The sequence below is a fragment of the Ammospiza caudacuta genome, chromosome 3, assembly GCF_027887145.1.
Source record: "Ammospiza caudacuta isolate bAmmCau1 chromosome 3, bAmmCau1.pri, whole genome shotgun sequence".
Taxonomy (NCBI): Eukaryota; Metazoa; Chordata; class Aves; order Passeriformes; family Passerellidae; genus Ammospiza; species Ammospiza caudacuta.
In genome coordinates this window covers 51,536,326-51,559,319 of record NC_080595.1, presented here as the reverse complement: position 1 = coordinate 51,559,319, position 22,994 = coordinate 51,536,326, and positions in this window count along the sequence as shown.

The following is a 22,994-nucleotide window of genomic DNA, read 5'->3' as shown; positions in this document are numbered from 1 at the left end:
GAAGCTGGTGGGCAGTGGTGGGAAAGGTTGGAAACAAACTGGGGGACACTGGCTTCTTTATTCCTTTATTACATTTTATATGTCTCATTCACTATAAAAGAGCATTGAAGACAATCTTAGAGAAACTGAAAGAGTCAGAAAAGGACAGATACCATCCCTCACTATCTGAATGGCCAGAGCATACATAGGAGAGTACATGTACTTGCCCAGGCCAGCTTAGTTACAGGCTGCTTCCAGCAGTCCTTTTTCCTTCTGGATGCACAGCTTTTATGCTGTCTGCAAGGAGTGCCTGGAGAAAAAGTTGCTTATGCCAGTTTAGAAGAGGAGGGAAATAATAGAAGAGGAAGGAGGGAAGAGATCCCAGGCTCATCTGCACTCTGCAGCTGACTCAGTGTCTGCTCTCAGCTCACTGGTTCCTGATTTTCTCACCCTTATAAGACTTGTTCATTTTGGTGATCACCCATGCAGCAGTTGTCTTTACATTCCTAGCTGCCATCCACAGCCTCAGCATCCCACGTGACGCTGTTGCCTGCATATTTGCAAACCAATGCACTCCTCCTGGGTGGCTCCTACCTTCCTACTTTCACCCTAAATCCCAAACACCATTGGTGTACCCCAGTCCCCACCCCAGAGACTGCTGACAGCCCCAGCTGATGCCCCATCCTTGGCCTGGTGACAATGAGTGCTGAATATGGGTGAAAATTTCAAGTTGCATTCCACAGTCTGACAATGGATGCTGAAATACCCAAGAAAGGCTAAGTCTCAGCTTAATAAATTCCATTTTAAGGAGATCTGTTCTTATGAAACATGAACTCTGAGTCGGTCTCACCAGCAAAACATCTTTTGCTGGGCTGTGTCTCAGAAGGCCTGGCCAGTCAGCTACAAAATCTCACTTTGAGGTAAAATGTACTACTGCTGAGGATCAGCAACAAATGCTGATCTGTTAACTTAATTTGGCCCAGGCTGTGTTGTGGAGAGGCAGCACATGGAGAAATAGGCTTTTTCTTCTGGCAGAGGAGGAGGGAAGCTCAGAGGGCAGAAAAGTGACTTTAGGCTGATTCCCAGGGTCTTGGGGCATCCCACCAGAATCTTGGGGGGGTTTTCCTAATTTGCATAACAAGACTCAAGGTGATTTACAGAAACTGAGCTCATGTCACAATCTGAGGTGCAGTAAAGCACAGTGGGCATCTGTAAGCAGGACACAGCACTCCTGGGTGTGGGTACCAGCCTGCATTTTAGTACTGTCCCACAGAACTTATTCAGCCAGAAATGAAAAATAAAAGCCACAATTACAGGAAGGAAGCACTAACTCTGAAGATCACTCAGGTTACTGATGAGCTGGACATGTGGGCTCAGCATTCTGATATGGTCACCTAAGTTCTGGGAGGAGTAAAAGGGGAGTATTGAGCAGCACAGTTGACTTTATGCTTTCCCTGTATTCCTTATTTGCACAGGCACTGCTAGAATGCTTAGTCCAAATTTGCTGTTACAGATCAAACACTACACAGATTAATTGGAGAGATCAGAGCAATGAGCAACATGCAGAAGCAGCTCCTGGAGACAAAGAGTGAAAGAACTCAATGTATTAAGCTTACAGAGATAAACAATGACTTGGTTACAGTCTGTAAGTACAAGAATAAAGAACAGAAATGTGGTAATAAGGTCTCTGAAGTCTAGCAGACAAAAAAATGACAAAGTCCTGAGTGGGTGATGAATCCAGATAAGTTCACCAACCTTCAGAAACAAAGTAGAAATTTTAGTACAAAAGATAATTAAGAGTTAAACAAAGTTTTGTATTTTGCAATGGATCCTCTATCATTGGAAAAAGTTTAGTCATTGCCAGACACTCTTCTAATAATGGCTTCAGCGCAAGCAGGAATTAATTCAGCTCCAGCTTCTGTTACAGATGAGGTCATGAAGGGACGTTGATCAATTTTAACACCAGGATTAATGAACATATATTCATCCCACAGTCTCTGGGGTGTACAATTTTAACATCCGGGCTTTAAAGACCACGATTCTCACCGATTCTACCCTAAAACTCCCTGACAACTCAGGGAGGTGTTCTCTAGAGGAGCTTGAGCCATATTATCAGGTGATTTTAGGAAGGATAAAACATTACTCAGAAAACCAAATTTTCCTCAAAACCTCCGGAGGAGAAAAGATGGTGAGAGCTATTTAAGGCTCCTCTGCTACCACATGTCACACGTTGTGACGCACTCTGTCAATGTGGTTACACAACACCGCCACCTCCTCAGACACAGCCGCCTTTCCATGGAGGGCCTCTGCCCCCCCTGCCACTCCCTGGCCCCCCACTATGCCAAAAGCAAAGGAATAAAACTCTGCTGATATCTGTCAAACCCACCAATTGTGAAGCAATGATGCATTCTTCTCTTCCTACAGACTTCTTGCCTCTCTTTGGCACATAAAACCCGTGCTGTGACCAAAACACAATTGCTATTTTATTTGTATTAATTATTTACTGACATTTGATTTGGAGTTCTATAGAAGAACCAGAGGATGCTGGCGTTGCATATGAGAGAATCTGTCCAGCAGTCGTTCCACCTCCTGGCCCTGGAGCATGAAGCTGTAGAGAGAAGGGAGATAAGCTGCACATCCAGTTTTGCATGCAGCCCTTCTGCAGCCTCACACTCGTGAGCAGCCCAGGTGAATCACTTAGTCTGTTCATGCAGTAGCAAAGCTGGAGGGCCCTGAAATGCTGTTTCACAGCAGTATTTTGGTCAACAGGAAAAACCATCAAAAATTGAATTATGACTATGATAGCTAGCAGAAACTAGATAGAAAAACATGCAAGTAATTTAACAGGATTATTTTGGCTGGTTTTGACTGAATGAAGAACACTAAGCTTAAAATATGTACTGCTGTGGTTATGATTTAATTTTTAAAATGTTCCCAGGCTGTAGAGATAAGCATGTGTTTACATAATAAGCTATTGGCATGAATATGAATGTATGTATGTATGTATGAATGTGTATATATATAGCTATATATATATACATAGATATAGATATATATGCAACAAACAAGGCTACATAAGGGTACCAAGAATTTCAAGTGATGGTTGCCCAATGCTTTCCAGAATAAGACTGTGCCTTGAAGCATTTATGGTTGTGTCACTTTTTTTTCCTTTAAACTCTAATATTATAGTGTGGGTGTCTGATTTTGAATGAATTTCTAGTGTGAGGGAAAAATAAAGATCAACTATTTATGACCTAGAGACTAAAGGAAAATATTGTGTTCTACCATTTTTGAAATACACATTCAAGCATTTACTTAAACAACTCAGATAAACTTGTGGTTCTTTGATGAGGGAGCGAACTCAGGAGGAAAGAAGCTGTCCCTTGGGTAAACTCTGCCTAAAGAGAAATTAAAAGTCTTTCAAAATCTGTGTGTTCAATGCACAATGAGGATTCCAGCTAAACACCCCCATCATTCTGTCACACTGAGAATAAACTAACTTAGGACTCTCAGGCAAAGGGATGTGCCTGAGCCATGGGAATAAAGGACTCATGGGAATATGAGGAGTTGAAAGCAGCTGTGTCTGCTTTCATGTCCAGCCACTATAAAGACAAACAACATGACCTGACACATGGGCATACGAAGGGAGATCAAATGAACATTAAATCCAAGTTTATAGGTGACTGGATCAAAGATATCCTGAATTTAGGATGACTTTAACTTTGGCGACTAAGTTCAAGTTTCATAAGTGACATTAGTGGTAATGCTGAATTTGCGAATTTACCATTCTCTGGAGGAAGAAAAAACCATTGAATTAAGAAAATTTATTTGTAACAGAATATCAAAGACTCTTTAAAATATCTTATCTTTAATTTTTTACCAAATTTTTAATCTTGTCTCTGCACCAACCACAGGGAGAGGAAAACTCTACAATTATTTTGATAATTCAAACCCAAGAATGTTTTCCAAGGCAAGCTGTGTTTTCTTTCTAAAACAGCTTCACATAAAAATATCTCTTCCTTCTTCTTTACAAAATACAAGTACAGCAAGCTTTTCCAAAAACAAAGATCAAATGTGGTACTCAGATCTGCACCCTCTGGGATTAGTCATGTTTTCAGAAGCTGCTAAGAGATTTCCACCCTTCTAAGCTGGCAGAAACCCAAAGCACACAGGAACCTGCAGTAATTTCCCAGTTTAAAACTGCCCAGGGCTGCTTCTGTTAGGATGTCTGAGAGCAGTACATTGATACTTTTCTTTAAATACAATTCTCTAATCTCTTAACTTTGCAGACTCACAGAATGGTTGAGACTGGAATGGACTTCGGAAATTTTCTCTTGGTTCAACCCCCCTCCTGCTCAAGCAGCGTCTCTTAGAGTCAGATGCCCAGGATCATGTCCATGGCTTTTTGGTGGATCTAGCAAGGGAGACTTCACAACCTCATTGCTGACTGTGGCAGCACTCAGGCACCCTCACGGTGAAAAAGTGTTTCCTGAGGGAACCGCCTGTATTTCAGTTCATGTCCACTGTCCCTAGTACTGTCACTGATGAAAAACTCCTGGCTCCTCTTTCAATCCTTCCTTCAGGTGTTTATGTAATCTGGTAATAACTTTCCATTCCTTCTCTTCTTTGGGCTAAACAGTCCCAGAGCTCTCAGCTGTTCCTCATATGTGAGATCATTGAGTATCTTTATCATCTACATGGCTGTACATTGGACTTCCTCCAGTATGTCCATATCTGTCTTGTACTGGAGAGCCTAGAACTGGAAAGAGTGCTCCAGGGGTGGCCTCACCAGTGCTGAGTAGATGGGAAGTTTGCTATTGGCTCTTGCTGGCAATAATTTCTCTAATTAAGGATACTCTTAGACTTTGGTCCTACAAGGGTGCATTGCTTGCTCACATTCAACCTGGTGTTCACCAGAATTCCCAGGCCATATTCTTCTAAGCTGCTTTCCAGCTGGTTGTCTTCCAGCACGGAGTGGTTCCTCCCCAGGTGCAGGATTTTGCATTTGAATTTAATCTGTTGGCTCACTTCCCCAGCCCGTCAAGGTTCCTCTGGATGGTGGGACAACCTGCTGGCATATCAGCCACTATGCCCAGTTTTGTGTCATCGGGCAAACTGTCCCACCATCTAGGTCACTTAGGAAGAAATTAAACATGGCTGAACTTGGTATTGACTCCTGGGATACATCAATAGTTAGAACTTGCTCTTCCCTCTAAGCCTGGTCATTCAGTCAGTTTTCAGCTCACTGTTGTTCATCCAGCCCACACATCAGCAGTGGTCTGTGAGGATCTTATAGGAAACAGGATTAAATGCCTTATTGATGTCCAGGTATACAATATCCACTGCTTTTCCCTCATCCTCCAGGCCAGCCACTTCTTCATAGAAACTTATCATCTTGGTCAAGCACTTCTATCCTTGATATGGCCAGAAATGCTTTCCAAAGTTAGCTGCTCCATTGTCTGCCAAGAGACTGAGGTGGGGTTGATTGGCCTATAGTTCTTTGGTTTCTCCTTCTCTCCCTTTTTGAAGATAGGGATGACATTTTCTTTCCTCCAGTCTTCAGAAACTTCTCCTGGTCACCAGATCTCATTATAGATTATTGCCTTGCAATAAACTCTGGCAGCCCACTCACTGTTCATGAGTGCATCCTATCAGAGCCCATGGATTTATGCATATACAGCTTGCTGAAATATTCCCTGAACCTATCCTTTTCCACCAAGGGCACAACTTTCTTCCACCAGCCTTTCTCCCTGGTCTGTGGGACCTGGGATTCCTGAGGGCCAGTCTTGCTAGCAAGGAAAACATTCAGTATTTCAGCCTTGTCCTATATCCTGCATAATCAGGTCCCCCATCTCATTCAGTAATGGGCCTACATTTTCTCCAGTTTTCCTTTTTTGTCTGCTTATAGAAACCCTTCTGGCTGCCTTTCACATCCTTGGCCAGTTTTAATTCCATTTCACTTTTCTAACTTCATCATAAATAACCTTACAGAATGGTGGAAACAAAATACTGGCTTTTTGGCATTCTGGTATGATTCTCAGTAGCACCATGGCCTGGCAAGAGACTGCATGAAAGAAATTCTAAAAATGAATGCCCCATTCTCACACAAGATATGTGAGCTTTTAATAGAAAAGGTCATGTCCATCCATATTTCACAACATTATTTGAAAACTTTCTATAGGGAAATGAATTTTATAGCATTTCAAAGAATTTCAGACAATATGTGCCTCTTTAACTTTTAGCAACATGAACTATTTAATTTTGGAAAAAGTAGTCACTCCAATAATCTTTACATGGTGAAGTGGAGGTAAGGAATGGCCATACAAACCAACTCAGCAAGTGGGGTTTTTTTCCCTTGTTGTTTTTTCTTTTGCAGGAGAAAGCAAATCAAGCTCCAAGTATATGCTGTGAGCACTGTGTCATTCACACCGTTTTGGGTATGGTTAACACACAGAGGGTGAGGAGGTCCGGGCGGGTTGGATTTGCTGACTCACAAATGAATTACGTTGAGGTTTGTTTTGGCATCGAGGATATTTGCAAAACCAGTCCAATAGCTTAATATCTATTGGTGGCTAAAAACACCCTTTACATATTATCAGCAGAAAAATGGAAAACTGAGCCAAATACTTAAGGTAGGTTTGGTTTTGGAGAGCCAAGTCATTTGCCACTTAAAAATTTTTCAACTTTGTCTACTGGAGGCTGTACATCAGCCTGTAGACTAAAGTATTCATAGATACATGTGTTTGACATAGGAGATATGGTCTGACATGCTTTGAAAATTATTCAGTTCAATAAACAGGTTCAGCTCAGCTGAAAAAGAGTCAAATCAAACCAGCTCGAATACTGCTTGCCTTCCCAGAACAATTTCTTTCTTTATTCTTCTCTAAAATAGTGATTTTATTGATTTGGAGATTTTTTTCAGCCAGCCCTGTACATGTTATTAGACTGAGCAAGCAGGCTGGGATCTCTGGGACTCTGGAAACAATAAAAAGAAAGGTTTAGTTGATAAAGGGAAAGAAATTAAGTGTGAGATTCTTGAAGAGCATATATCAGTGACACACCCCTAGTAACATTTAGCTTTTCTCAGTACATTTTCTTATGCTTTAAGTCCTCAAGTCACTTGAAGGAATTAGAGTAGGGAAGGGAAAGGGGTGGGGTGTGTCTATCCATGATGACATTAACCTTAAAGGGTACACTTCCCTGATTTGATCCTCTTTTCAAGATTTTTGCTTGATGAAAGACTATGGAAGTTCACTTCTGCAGTAAAGCCAGCTGCACTCAGGACAGAAAAATTACTGTGGGGATAAATTGGAAACCAAGGAGAATTGCCTAAAAAACCTAAGGGCAACCTACAGTTTCCAAGAATTGATGTTTCGGTTGCCTAGGAATGCAACAGCTGGGAATGCTGAGGTCCTGATTGTCATAGTATGGCATAAGCTAAAAAAAATGAAGTGTCTACCCAATTAAGAAGCAATTGAGAAGCAATGTTTAAATTTTCTGTGGTTAGAAGCCCAAGCCAGCAAGGAAAACTCCTCTATTTTTAAGTAGTTCCTAAATGCTTGGTGCAGTCCTTCAGCCAATTACGGCAGATAGAAGCATGCACTTCTACCCTGTCCGAGTAAGGTGTGAGTTGTCCATCTGGTTTAGCACCACTGGGATCTAGGAGGGTCATGGTCACCCTTTCATGTCATGGCCAGAAATGAAGGGAAAGGACTCAACTGTGTTTGTCACTGAGGGTCAGGGAAGACTGCCCTCTTACACTGTATCTTCACAGTGATGAAGCAAAAGGAGGGAGAAAGAAAAAGTTGGTGTCAGTGCGAGGGCAAGCAGAAAGATCGAGAGGACTGCTAAATGCAGGAACACATCCTGGCTGTACATCTCAGCAGGGGAAAAGGAAGCCTTCAAACCTTCCCTTAGGGTCAAAGGTAGAAAATTGCTGCAAACAGCAAAAGCATAAGTTATCCAAGAATCACAGTCTGTCCCCCTTTTTGGGAATATGACATATCCACAGTGTCAGGAACTGCAAATTACGAGAATGCTTTGTGGATCTCTGCAAATATTACACAAATGTACAAAACTCCATATTAATCAACCTGGCAGTGCAGGCACACGCACACAAAATAAAAAAAAAATACACTTAAAAGCAAACATAATCTAGAAAATCTCACCAGATTTAAAAATAAAAGTGGCTACACATACTCACTCAGTGTAAAGGTCTCATTATGTTCACATAAGATTTGCACTACATAAAAGTCCTAAGATTATGTAACTGAGAAAAAGACAAGGGTTAAATTCCCTTATTGCTGAGTGTTGCTTTTTTTATTTTAATTTTTTAGTAGTTTAAATTTTCCTTGAGTTTTCAAGCTGTACTGAGAGCACAGTTAAACTACTCGAGTGTAGCCATTTTTATTAGCTGGTGATCCCACACACTTGGATAAGCAAGAGGGCAGAAAGCCCTGTTCTAGAAGGCATCCCACATGGACACAGCTCCTGCTGCAAATTGCCCCATGAAGGAACTTTTCCCTCCATTAACTCTAAGGAAAGCTGAGAAACACAGTGTGGCTGTTCAGGTGAGTGGTTTTTAATATTGTGGGTATGGAAAAGAATGCAAATGCTAAGAGAATATGGGAGAAGAATAGAGATTTTTTTTCTGAAGGAAGAGCAAATGGAAGAATTTCTTTCTTTTTTTTTCCCTACTCTACCACAAGCTGACGAGCAAAATAGGAACTCTTGCTAAAGCAGTGATACTACAAAGTCTAGTCTTGACTTTAACTAAAGGACTGTCCACTTAGAGGGAGTGCTTGAATAATTAAGAACATATCTCGGGGTTTGCTGAGTCATGACCTGTGTTAATTATAAACTATGAAACCACCGGAGACTCAAATTTGGAAGTGAGATCTTGATAGGATTTAGCTCTTCCTGACCTTAATTTTTCTACAGCAATGTTTGATGCACCTGTTTAATACCATGAGGTTTATTACATCTGCTTCAGTGCTGACAGTGGGGTATGATTCTCAAGCTCTCCAGATTCAGCAGTTTTCTCACTCAGCATGCAGGTCTTTCCTGCTTTTCATCAAACATGTCTAAGTTACAACTCTTAAGATTTCACTCTTAAGTAATAGGACAAGGGTTTTATCAAGGTAGTCAAAAATTGTATTTGTTCTGTGGTGTTAATTCTTTAACTTGTTTGGGAGCTGGGTTTTTCCCAACCCAGAAAAAAAATTTATTTATTTAAAACCTGAAGCACAGCCGGGTAGAGCTCTTCCTTCAAATTACAGTCACCCTCAGAGAATTTATGTAAATCTTTGGAATTAAATTTTTAAAATCCTATTCTGGAGAATCCATGTTGTTCTCATAGAACACACAATTATATTTAAAAAAATTAAAAACGTCACCAAATCACTTCTAAAACAACATAAATCAATCCAAAATAAATGGGACAAGTTTATTCCTTTCTAAAGGCCAAATATTTGGCTTTTGCAAATGGCTATGACATGCAAGTTTTCAGAACATACCAGTTTATCCTACCCAGCCAACTGCTTTCAAAATTTGAATGTCCTGAGCCATAAATTTAATTTTAATGTATTTTGAATAAGTATTTAATTACCATGTTTCAAGCCCCAGCTTAGAGGATTGCTGGAAAATCTGCAAAAAGGAGTTGCCAATTGTCAGGCTAGGTTGGTCAACATTAAATTAATGTAATGTTTCTTGGCACATTAAGTAAAGCATGCATAAAACCGATGGAGCAGGTTTTCTTTTATGTAGGAGCAAGGAAATCTGTTCTGGAAATAATGCCATTCAGGAAGTACAAATATCTTCACCATTCATCTGCAGACAATGAATCACTTTCAAAGGTCATAAGCCTTCTTATAAGGTGTGAGTGTTCTCCTCAGCCTCATTTTTCTCATTATTTCTGTTCTTCTCTTACCTACACCAAGATTTTTTTATTTCTAAAAGGATCTCCTTGTGGTTCCTTTTACCTTTCAGTGATCTATAAACATATATTCCTAGAGAACTATACTACTTTCTTCCTTTTCTTGGTGTTAGTACATTATATATGTACAAATGGAGATGAGGTTTTTATTCTGCCAAAGAATAACTACTTTTCCTAGACACAACTAATTAATCAATTGGTTTGATCTATTGCTTATGATTATTGGTGTCATGTTTAATCAAATATAAGCTGATTACTTGCAAGTCCCAGTTTTATTCCTTTTCATTATTAGCTTGCCATTCCAATCTAATACTTTATGGGGAAAACAATTTATTTCTGATTGGCCACATTTCTGTTGTGGCCACCTGGAACATGTGAACAGCACAAGCGTGTTCCTAGAGAAAGGAAGCTGTGTAAAGTTCTCTGTAGTCTGCTTTAAGAGACCAAATCTTTATTTAATCAGCATCTTTATCACTCTCCCCAGAGGCAAATTGTACAAGCTGCCTTTTGAGAACTCTTTTTACAAATGTCAAAGGTCATCTCTACCAAAGCCATAACTTCACCTGAGGTTTGCAGGATTGTAAAATCATTAGTGACCCTTCCTAAGTGCAATGCTCCTTCTGAGTTCTGTGGCTTCTGAGTTCATGAGGCAATTAGTCAATTAAAAGATATTATGGTTGATGAGTTGTATTCATTAAAATCTCTGTCATTAGGTCTCATCATTTTAGGGGACACTTTTTTCTCTGACTTTGCTCTGCTGAAAAGTGAATGTTTTATAAAATGTGATAAAATTCCACTTGGTCTTTCTAGAGTGAGCTCAGAGTAGGAGAAATTATTTACACTCATTAAATTTTTTAAGTGCTTCTTTTCCAGGCAATCAAAAAAAACCAACCTCACAGAAACACAAAATCCCCTAATCAAAAACAAGTCAGTCCTTACAGATGACTGTTTTAACTAATTTAAAAAATGCCAAACTTTTAATTGAAGCATGTCTCTTCTCTAAAACAAAAAAAAGGAAGGAAATATTTGACAGACATTAAATATGTGATGGCATGAGGCAAAGAATGCATACCAATGGTGAAGATCTATGCCAAGAGATCTGGAACTCTGCTCAATAACACACCTTTCATCTGTGTGCGGTGTGTGTTATATACATGCAAACTTGAATCCTTGCCACATTTGACTGAAAAGCGCAACCAATTAATCATAATTTGTAAACTCATTCCAAAGCCTCTCTTCAGCAGCGTCAGATCCATTTTACAAGAACAAGCAGTGGCACAAGCCAGCCATAGTAATGCAGTAAGAAAAACTACTCGGGTTTAGGTGTTCTCTCATCAGAAAGGTTTTTATATGAAGCTGCTGATGCCTTGGCAAAAATTTGGAGAGTGTAAGTAGTGTCCTGTTACACATAGTTTCTAAATCATATTCCAGAATTTGTGGTTAGGTATCACCAGACCACACAAGCAGGAGTAATCATTTCACTGGTAATCTGCCAAATATTTGATCCCAAATTTTGATGGGACTAGCAGGTTTACATTAAACCTCATTTTAATTATAGTTTCAACTGTCTGTATGTGGAGAGGAATGGATAAGAGGGATGGAGAAATAGCTGGTTCACCATGCCTGATCTCAGTTCTAGGCATAGCATATTCAAATGAGGGAATGCCATTTGTGCCAGCTGGTATATGGAATATAGAATAATAATATTTAATATAGAATAATAATGATTTTAGGTTTGTTTTTGAGGGAAATATCAATTTCTGTTGTTTCTGCTTAAAAGCAGACAGTCCTAGTAAGACCTAGAGAGGCCTGTGGAACTCTCTGATCTCCATTATTTTTGGGCTCTGCATTTGGTAACTGACAAAGCCCTCCCTCCTGATCTTGCCCAGTAACTTGCAGGTCACCTTGGCATACAGGTCCCTCAGCTACTCCCATGCTTGTAGCTGCCCAGCAATAATGCACCCAGCCTTTATTCACAGTGAGAATCCCTCAGAGATATAAAGCATAAAGGCTCCCATGAGAATCAGGGGTGTACAGAAGCACATATTTTTAAAGAGACACAGACCTAGTAGTGGTTCAATATCTATAAGGGTTTGGAGGTTGTTGTTTGTTTGTTTGTTTAAATTGTGTAGGGGAGTTTGTGGTTTCCTCTCCTGTATGTCACTGCAGCAAACATGAGCTGCATCATGTTGTAATGACAAAAGTTTACCTGGAGAATCTCCCATTTCCAGAATGAACCAATTAAAGATAAGCTGAATATATTGCAGTAGTCTTCCTGTTTGTATAGTACTTTGGCTAATGTCAGAGAGTAATAAAGCCTGAAATAAAAAGGAGCAAATTAAAAATTCATAAAGCATCTGTGTGTTTCTAAAGTAGAGGGTGGGATTTTGAAATTTCAATGAATGCTTGCATTCAATTGTGATTTGGGACCTGATTTCATTTCATAACTGTAAATCTAATGATGTTAGCGACCCTTCAGCCATAGTTCTTTCAGTGATGGCCACATTCTGCATGTGATTTGGAATATTAATCTTCAAGGACTTTATATGCAATATGAGGTATTTAAAAGAACAATGCTCACAGTCCTCTCATATAAGGGGTTTTTATGGTTATATAGAACTGCCATCTGAAACAGAAAGCTCAAAAATCATAGCTCTTTATTGTATCAGCGTGCTGTGAAGTTGCTGAATCTATAACCTTTTGATTTTCTTAAGAATGCATGGTGAGGAATGGTATGTACCTCTTAAGGCTAAGTTGATTGCAATAGACGTGAAAGGGTAATTTTCCAAGCTGGTGTAATTATTAACATTAGGAATCTGGAGTAAGCAGCCCAAAATATTGAAATGAGAATGCAATACTTTACAGATTGTCCTGAGATGACCAACACACAAGCAGAGCCATTATGTTTTATCCTCTCGCATGTAATATTTAAATTAAAAATTATGACCTTGATTTTCTTCTTTTTTGTTTCTCCTTGCACTTGTAGATGAGAGTTGGAAGGTGTTCTTGAGTGAGAGCTACAGTGCTGAACATTAAGTATCTAAAAATATTGTTGAAGAAGTAAAGGTCTTTCAGACAAATTATTAATAGTCTATTTTGGTTAAAATAAAGAAAGTGATCTCAAATCTGTCACAAAAAAATTCATTACTGAAGTAAGAGGTACCATGATTCAGAGAGGCAAAATTACTCTATTATTATTAGACAGTCATTTATATTTAAAAGTAAATAAGATATTAATAGCAGCGACAGAACATGACACAGTTGTGTCTGCAAAGAAGGCAATTATGTTGCAACAAGTGAATACATTATTATGGAAAGAAATATCATGAAATTAAGAATATATCTGTAAAAAACCAGAAATTTTCTGAAGTTCAATCATAAAACTTCTTTTGCTTCAGTATATTTCCAACAAAGCATTATTAATCAATGGAAATTTTCATGAATTTGAACCAAAATAAATGGTAAAACATACTCAAAATTAAATGGAAAATTATATAAAAGGTATACTAACAACATCCTGTAATTAGACCCATTCCAGCTGCAGTACTTTTTTTTGTTGTTTTTCCCCATGAAATGCAGGAAAAGGAGTTACTTTCCATAGTTTTACAGAGGCCAGAAGCTAGGGCGAAAAGTAATGTAATGTGTAATGAACATAATGAACCAAAATTTTAAAGCTTTTAAGGTAAGGCCTCTGAGCAGCCTTATCTAGCTGAATATGTCCCTGACAATTCGACTAGAAGTCCTGTAAAGGCTCCTTCCAACCCAGACCATTCCATGATTGAACCCTATGTTACACGGAAATTCATGAGAATCCTGTTTTTTCCTGTGAATCAGTCTCTGGATATTTTTCAAATAGTTTCAAGTTTTAAGGTTTACTTCAGAGAGCTATTACTAAGTTTAATGTTCTTTTATTGTGAATAACATCACTTTTCCCTGCCAAACTCTCCATAGCAATCTGTTGGCATTTTGTTATATCCTTCTCCATGCAAAACCTAGTTCATTTATTTTATCTGAGTGCAACCTAACTTCAATACACATCATGCTAAAGAAAGTTTACTCTTCCCAAAGTTATTATTTCTCTTAAATATGCTATTTTTTGTGTTCTTCCATCTGCTTCCCATATTTATGTCCTATATACATCTAAGCCATTTTGCATACTGCTAGCAATGTCTAAACCTTGGTTATACAAATTAGTGACTTCAAGTTACAGCAATAGAACATGCTTGAAACATTTGTTTTCACATCAACACTACTTTGGACTCATTAAAATTTCAGGTAGCAAAACAATTCTGTTACCTAGTTCATATAGCATGATCAAAATTTTCATAGCTTTTTCTCTGTTTTCCTGACCAACTCCACCTTCTTTAGAATAATTTTTTTTTACTTATGTGGAGATATGTGTTACACCAGGTTTTTCTGTGTGTACTTTGTTGCAAGGCAAACACCAAAAGATATCATAGAAATAAGTATGACACAATCTACATCTGATTTTCATCTGATTTTAGAAGCACATCCTTGGTCATTACTTGTAGTTACCTGAGTCTGGAGTAGTTGTGCTGGATGATGCATAATTGCCTGCTCTGGTGGCTTTTATGCCTTGGTTGCCAGAGGGAAGCCTGTGTGTAACACACCTCAGATCTGCTCCTGTACCACTGGGTTCCTGAACAGTATCCAGCATTACTGAGCAATTCCACTCTGTACACCTTGACTAAAATCAAAATCATGTCGCAGACATTTCTCCACAGAAATCCTTTCTTTCGGATTTCTGTGTCTTCGGGAGGCCAGAGGCCTCCGAAGACAAGGTAAACAATTGTTATCAGCTGCTGGGGAATGCAACAGGAACACCTTGATTGGCTCATTTTCTATGTTTATAATTAAGGGCCAATCACCAGTGCAAGCTAGGGGACTGAGTCCCTGGACACAACTTTGTTGTGGATTCTTTTCTATCTATTCTTAGCTTAGCTAGCAGCTCTGCAAAACCTCTCTCTATATTCTAATTAGTATAGTCTTAATGTATTATATATAATATCTTAATAAATATGCCTTCTGATCAAGATACAAGATTCACCGTCTCTCTCTCACCAGCTGCGACCCACTCAGGCGCAGTAATACAAAATCAAATCACTTTTTTTTTTTTTTTTTAAGGGTCAGAATTATTGCACATTTGGATTTGGTTTATTTGGTTTATTTCAATGAACATTCTCAGCAAAGGGCAAATAATTTTTGTTGAGAGTTATTTTCCATTTTGCAAACTTTTGGGGGGTTTTTATGTCAGCTGTATCTGAAAATGCACATAAATACTTCCCCAGCCCCTGGCTCTCAGGCACATTAACCACGAAGCATCACAGCATGCCATGTTAGTGAAGAAAAATTTGCTTTGACCAAGTGCAGGGTTCTGTATCTAACAATCTGTAACTCAAGCAAATTGAAGTCATTTTTCACTCAATTTCAGCTTCTAACATCTCTCCATTACAGATGTTCAAAATAACACCAGTGCCTTTTTTTTTTACATGAGAGATATCCCATTTGGGAAAATGTCACTTTTCCCATGCTCACATTCTGAAGTAAATTTCTGATCAAACATATCACACATTCCTTTTGGGTGGAAACCAAGCAAGTAATATTCCTGTCAAAAGCTGATTTTTTGTTTTTCTGAGTTTGAGAATAATTGAATAAAAAGGAAAATCACTCTGTTCCCTCAATCAAAGATTTAGTTGGCAGTATGATCAAATAACAAGCTAGCATGATAAAGTGGATTAGCTGAGGTATGTGCTCATTTTAAAAAAGGGGTAGAATTAAATGTAAGGTGCTATCAAAGTATAATTGTAACACAGTGTTAAAAGTTGATAAATCTCTTGTCAGGGAGTGTTACCCATCGTGCAAACATCTGCACAAAACGTTCCAAAAGTTGCACTACCTGCCTATTCAACACTTCTCTGCAAACACTCTGAAATTCATAAAAGCACAGCAATTCTCCTTTAGTTCCTGTGGAAAGTTTAGCAGGGCAAAATTAACTTGATAAGTACCCAGAAGTATTTTATTTTCAAACATGCATTTGTGTTTGAAATTCCCTTTTGGGGGTTAAAGAGGAGGTGAAAGTTGAGAGGTGATAGCTGAAAAATGTACTGACTCCAGTGGTGCTAATTAGTTACTTTTGTGTTGATCTGTCCTTTGGCAAATTCACAAATCACCTGAAAAAAAGTCTATATCAAAGACTAATAATTTTTAAATTAATTCAAATTAGAAGAATTCTACATGAACTTCCATCCAGAGAGCACAAATGTACTTCTCATCATGTAGGATGTACATACACACACAGATGCCCTTAGCAGACCCACACTTATAATGAAGTGTTATGAACTTTATGGCAAAGTAAAGCTGGTGTTCAAGATTTTAAGGAAACAGACTCCAATGTTAAACACAAAAAGAAAACCACACTAAATATCCCAGACCCAACTCCCTCCCAGTCTTAGCAGATAAGGCTTTCCTGCTTTCAGATGATAGCAAAGGATTCTGAATATTTCTAGTCCTACTCATACTACCCTGCCAGGTAGCAGAGACTGTATCATGCCTGAATGGTGACTAATGGAGTATTTCTGCCACAAATTCAGTCTAGGTTAGGGTTGGTACATTGTGAGCTTGCTGAATTTAGCTTTTTGTGGCGTTAGAACCTATGACTGGCTTCACCAGCCTCACTTTGAGTACTTCCCCACTGACTGTGCAGATTCATGTGTAGAAGAACTTTGTTTGAATCAGTTAAGGCTGCGTGAGTACGACATCCATGAAGAGAAAAGCAAGAAAATGTCAGGTTATGGAACTCCTCTTAAAGGCACCTCAGTGCCCACACAACACATTTCCACTGACATGAGTAGACTTCACACTTCCCCACAAAACTTCCTTCTGCCTCCCAAATATAAGGGATCCCATCCAGCTCATTAATTTCACACTAAAGAACCCCCACACTGTAAGCCTGGCTCACCACTGAGTATTTCATAAAGTTAGTAAGGTCATTACAATGTGAATGTGTGAGATTTTGAAATAAAGAGGAAATGGGGGTGTTCACATTTTATTTATGCTTCAAATTTGTAGTTCAGAGCTGTCCAACTGACAACAATTTTTTTCGTTCTTTTTTTTTTTTTTTTTTTTTTTTTTTTTTTTAATAGAAGAACATGAGAACATGCAGGATCTATTTCTAATTCTATACTTCAGACTACCAGCTTGGAGTAAATGTTCTGCATTCATGCAACAGGTGATGGAGCAGAACAGCTGGTCCAAAGTTTAAGTGAGATTGAGTAGTAACTGAGGAATTATTAGGCTAAGAATATGAATTGAAACATGATGGATAAACACTATGGGCGATTTTTTAAAAGGATAAAGATACTACTTGGTTTCTGCTGAGTTACTTTTGACATTATCTGCTGCCTAATGAGAAAAAAACATTTAGTGTCATTTGATAAGGAAGTCAACTCCTGTCTTTCATACACTATTTTGTAGTATTACTACTTAATGATGCTACCTGCTATCTGAATATGAAGCAATACTTAATAAAATCACCTGGTCACATATATTCTGCCTAGAGTAGGTAGCTCACATGAATTTTGAATGAAAATTAGAATTAAAGTAAGCAGTAATGAAATTTTAATCACAGTTGCCTGAATATTTTTGTCATTTTGTAGGCAAACTAGTTCTTTAGACTCATATTAGCGAAGCTATTTAGGATCTTCTGCATACAGAGAGTCACCAGAAATAACTACAGATTTAAAAAATCACTCAAAGAGACAATTTTGCAAACCATCCTCTCTTCAATAGTTTTGAAATTCTGATTGCTTTTTTTTCTTTGAATTGTGGCAACATTCTTAGTTGATAAAGGCGGAAGGGTCAAGGAAGAAGTCCTAGTTAGGACTGTCTTTTAAAGGAATTTTAATTTTTTATTTTAATTTTTAGTTGCTTGTTTGCTTTACCACTAACAGTTTGGGGAGTAGTTTCTATATTATGGATCTAATTTCAACATCAGCTGCTATTTGTTAGAGTTCAGGTATTCTGGGCCAATCCCTACCAAGCCAGGTAAGCCAGAATTGTTGTGAAAGCATCATCCAAAAGGTGTCTATAGCAGTCCCATGTGCAAATCCTTAACAGCAGGAAAGTTTTGAATTCCTGATAAAATGAGAGTTTTTCCTTTTCCTTCAGTGATTGGAGCCATGCAAATGTTACTCAAAATTGAGTTTTCTTACCAGATTTAATGTGATCTTTATAAGTCTATGGAAGCAATAGCTGAGAAAATTAACATTGTCTGGTATTAAATCTTTCTTCTTCTGATGAAGTCCTATGCACCATCCATGCTGCTATTGACATAGTTTTTTAAGGTTTGACTAATATGTTGAGTCAAGCCTGTTTGTTCACCACAGGCACAACTGGCACAATTATAAGGAGTGCCTGTTTAAACAAGTATACCACACCCTCCATATCAAGGGTAAAGCCCAGCTCCATTGGGGTTAATCCTTCTAATAATTCAATGATAATGATCTTTTTTCCAAAGTGCTTAGACTTTCTGTTTTGCTCAGAACAATGTATTGGTGTCACAGTAGCTGAAATATTCACTGGACTACGCCATCATCATATAGGCACTCATTCACATCCATTTAAACTTCTCTTTGTGTCACATTTCATTGTCATTTGTCTCATCTCTGAAATTCCCACCTAGATAAAACTCCTCCTGTAACTGCTGAGACTTCGGTTAAAATAAGTGTACCCAAAAAAGACAGACAATCACCATTACCACAAAATTAGTTTGTAGAAATCCATAGTTGATTTTTGATAGTACTAGTGCAGTGTTAGAGTGCTTAAATTCTTAAAATTCTACTGGTGGTGTTTACTGATGGTTCTTGCGCACTGTCTGCAATCTTTATAGTCTCAAATGTTAAAGAAGGTGAAAATAATTGTTATTATTTGGAGAGTGCCAGAGAGATACAAAGAAATCAGGGAAGTTGCACCTTTTAGCATTTGTGTATCTGGTGTATTGTGCTTACCCTGTTTGCACACAGAAATGAGCATCCACACAAATGCTTTGTTGCCTTATCTGCAATCTAGCAGTGACTTTCTTTTCCTCTTCTGGAAATCTACTGTTTTATCATGATTCTCATGGTGTCTGGTGTTTCTCTGAAATTTAATCAGCTGGTATTACCAAATAATATGTGCAACTTTTCTTATTTTAACAAACAAAGATATACCTGGTCCTTGCATTTGAAAAAAAAACAAGACAAAACCAAAAACCTGACCAACCACCCACTTCTCTAAGAATGTCAAAAGCATACTTCAAGGTTTGAAACATGGACTTTGAATAGAAGGAATCAAATTTATCCTCATCCATTTACGAGGATGTAGGGACAGCTGATGTGTTAGAACTCTGATTTTCAGAGCACTAAAGCTCTGAAAGATTTAGCATTAGACACAAGCGACACATACACTTGAGTGCTTCAGTTTAGGCCCATGATTTTTTATTTGATCAATCAACATTAGTGCATTCATTCTATGAATGGACACTTACTCCAAAATACAAAGAAAATTAGTGAAGCAAATAATTCCTACAGTATCCCACTTTGCTACTCACTTGTGACAGAGCTAGTTTAGGGGATTAGTATCTATGTTTGAAAAAAGCTGGAGTAACTAGCAGACTTTTCTGGCAACAGGGAAGCCACTTAGGCAATTTATATTTGCAATATTGTTTACATGTGGGAATAATACTCCAGAGCACAGTATGTGAGCTATGGCAAGCAAGCATACACCCAATTTGCAAACATTTAATATGCTTGTTTTACCATAAAAATAGATTTGTAATTAGTTCCCAGGGGTTCTGGTACAATAAGATGAAGTCTAATTTCATACAAGATGAACAGAAAATTGTTGCTTCAGCTGAGACTTGGACAAGCATGCCAAGACCAATAAAATGAATGGGAGTCTTCCTACGTGTTTGAATGGCTTTACATCAGAATAAATAGCACGAAATTAAGAGTGACTGACAAGCCTGACACAGATATAGTGCTGTATCACCAGACCAGAGGATTTTTTTGTCTTGTCCTCAGTGTCTGAGGTTGCTGTGTTCACATAAGCCTACATTTTTTACCAGCTAAACAAGACAGATGATTAACTGTTCTGAGAGAGGGAGAAGCAAAGAAAGAAGTCCTAAAACATAAGAAAGTTTTAGATCAAGAAAAACATTATGGTATAAAATGTCCCTTGGTTCAGTCTTACTGGATCTAGACTGAAGATCCAGTTTCATAAAAATTTATTCATGACATAATGAATTACAGTCATCCCCACATGACTGCTAATATAAACAAAATACCAAAAAAGCAGACTTGCAAAATTAGCTCCAAATCACAACACAATGTGGTGAGGCTCTGCACACATAAATTACATTTAAATATTTAAAGCAATTTTACCAACTCAAAACTCAGTGAAAACCAGAAACTTCAGTCTTCATGAGCATATTTGGTATAAGAAAATGAAATGTCTATGTGGAAGAGCTTGAAGCTTTTTCTGCCATAGGCATTAAAGACAGTTACAGCTTTGGATTTTTTTTAATGTTTAATTTAGATGATCAGCGCAGATGTTTCAGAGCTAAATTGTCTTTTTTTGTTGGCAGTATAGGCATGGTCTCATTACATCCTTCTCCCTCTCATCAACAGCTTTAGAGATTCAGATGCAATTTTGAGAAACTTGAAGAAAAGCATGAAGTTTTTTTTTATATTTTGCGATATTCATAATGAACTCCTAGAAGATCCTGCATGCCCAAGGCCTCTTCAGCAAATTCCCTTGGGAAAATATTCCAATGTGTCCTTGTATGTATAGATAGCATATTCAAAATATATTAGATATATATTTAAAAATATCTGATTCCTATTTCTGCAATATCTGATACAAAATCTTTCATGACCTTTTCTACCCCCAAAAAAACCAATATAAATTTTGTCTAAATCTATATGATGGTTTTATCATTGTTACATATGGATAATATATTATATATATAATATATATGCTTTTTATATATACATATTATAAAGTAAATTAGTTACTTTCAATTTTTCTGTGCAAAGCAATTTAATGGTTATCAGTTCTGTAACGAAAACGAATCCCTCTCTTCCTACTGCTTTCTTTTTAATTAATGATTTTTGTGTATATTACTACTCCTTAATCTGGCTTTTGAATTTATGGCATGGATGTAAGATCTTAAACTAACAAATCCTGTTTGTCACTTTACCTCCCCTGGTAATGGACCCCTCCTATAGAGGGGACATAGAGGGACAAGGATTTCCCAAAAGTGACCAGAACATTTTTACAGCAAGGTCTCTAGCCCTATCATGTCTCTGTAGCTGGTGGCGTTTAATTTCAGAATGGATGGGTTCTTTCCTGTTATTTGGTTGGTGAGAAGAGAATGTCTTGTACTAGTTTAATCAAGAAAGATTATTATATAACATCTGTCAGATTGACTTGTACCATATGGGCCCTAGGCCATCTTCTGTAAGAGAACTTACAGAGACATCTCAAAATGTCTGTGAAAATAGAACATATTTTTAGAATTGTAGAATACCTCCTACACTGCCAAATGAACCTGTCAAAAGCGCATCTTGATTTCTTCAGCTCTAACAACTCATGCTTGTTTGCAGTAATGATATTTATTGACCAAAAGTGGGTGGTAGGGATTTTTGTATCTGCTTTTGCAGATGTGAAATTAACAGTATGGAAGGATTTTTAGGGTTTTTTGGATTTTTTTGGTGGGGGGGAGTTTTTCTAAAAGTTCTAAAGTGATCTCTATTTTAATTTTACACGTGAGGAGGAAAGCTAAAAGAAACCAAGTAATGAGTAGAAAAGAGGAAAACAAAAAGTGACAAAATAAATGAGAAGCATTTACATGATCCTGTGTTGTTGTCAGGATCCAAACACAAAGATTACACATACTTGACCCTATTCCTGGTCCAAAATTAGATTTTCAGTGACAGTAAGAAGTAAAATTTTGAAATAGTAATGCTCAGTTCTGGGGTGGCAAAATGCCATCTTGGCATGGAGCTACTAGAGCTGGTTTGAGAAGAGTGAGGGAAAGAGGCAGTAGGAGTGCAATTCACCTATCAGGATTAAAGGCTCTTCAAGGGGGCAGAGGAGATTGGAAGAAGAGGATTTGAGAAATATGGGAGAGCATCTAATGGCTCAGTATGTGGATTTTGCACTCTGTATGTTTTGTTTACCTGGCTAGTGGTCTTTGAAGGACGGTGCACTCCTAGGCTACTTACCATGGTAGGCATGGAATCTCCAGTTGCTGAACAGGAAGGTGCTCTATCTAGCTCCTAAGACAGCAATCAAGCAGTTGGCTGATATAATCATGGCTGTTGGGATATGGAAGATAATGAAGAAGCCCAAGCATAATTAAGAACAAACATAAATGAGGTTATAAAGAAAACGAAAGCCAAAGTCCATAAATTGTTCTAAAAACGGGCTCTGTCATAAGACTAGCAGTAACTACCAGTAATTAGTGGGTCTTTCATTAAGTAATGTGTAGATGGAAGACCATTTTGTCTGGATGTATGCACTCACACCTTTCTGTTGAGAATATCAGTGTAAGGTGGGAAAGCATCTTTCACATCTTGTAAAAGAATCACCCTATCAGTGGTCCACAAAAATGTGTCTTGTCCTACTCCTGCAGTCACCTGGCTATTATCAGATATTATCAGATTGTCAGAATTCTGGCAACCTACACTCATTGAGGTCTAGATTTTTAAAGGCAGTAAGGGCAAGACTGTAGATGCTTAGCAGCACCGTGCATGTACTGTGTAAAGAGCCACTGCTCAGTCATTAGTTACTCTCCCAGATACCTGGAGGGGAGTTACAGCACACAAGGAGGGGAGTGCACGAGTGTCTGAGCTCTGCCAAATGGTATGACAATATGGTGTAGCACATGTGCCAGCACACTGGTTTAGCCTCAGGAAGCAGCCTGCCTGTGAAAGGAAGCCAATGGACATGAACTAAGCTTTACATCTCAGCAAGCCCAATGAGTTTGGAATGACACTGTGCTGGTATGTCTACAGCATGG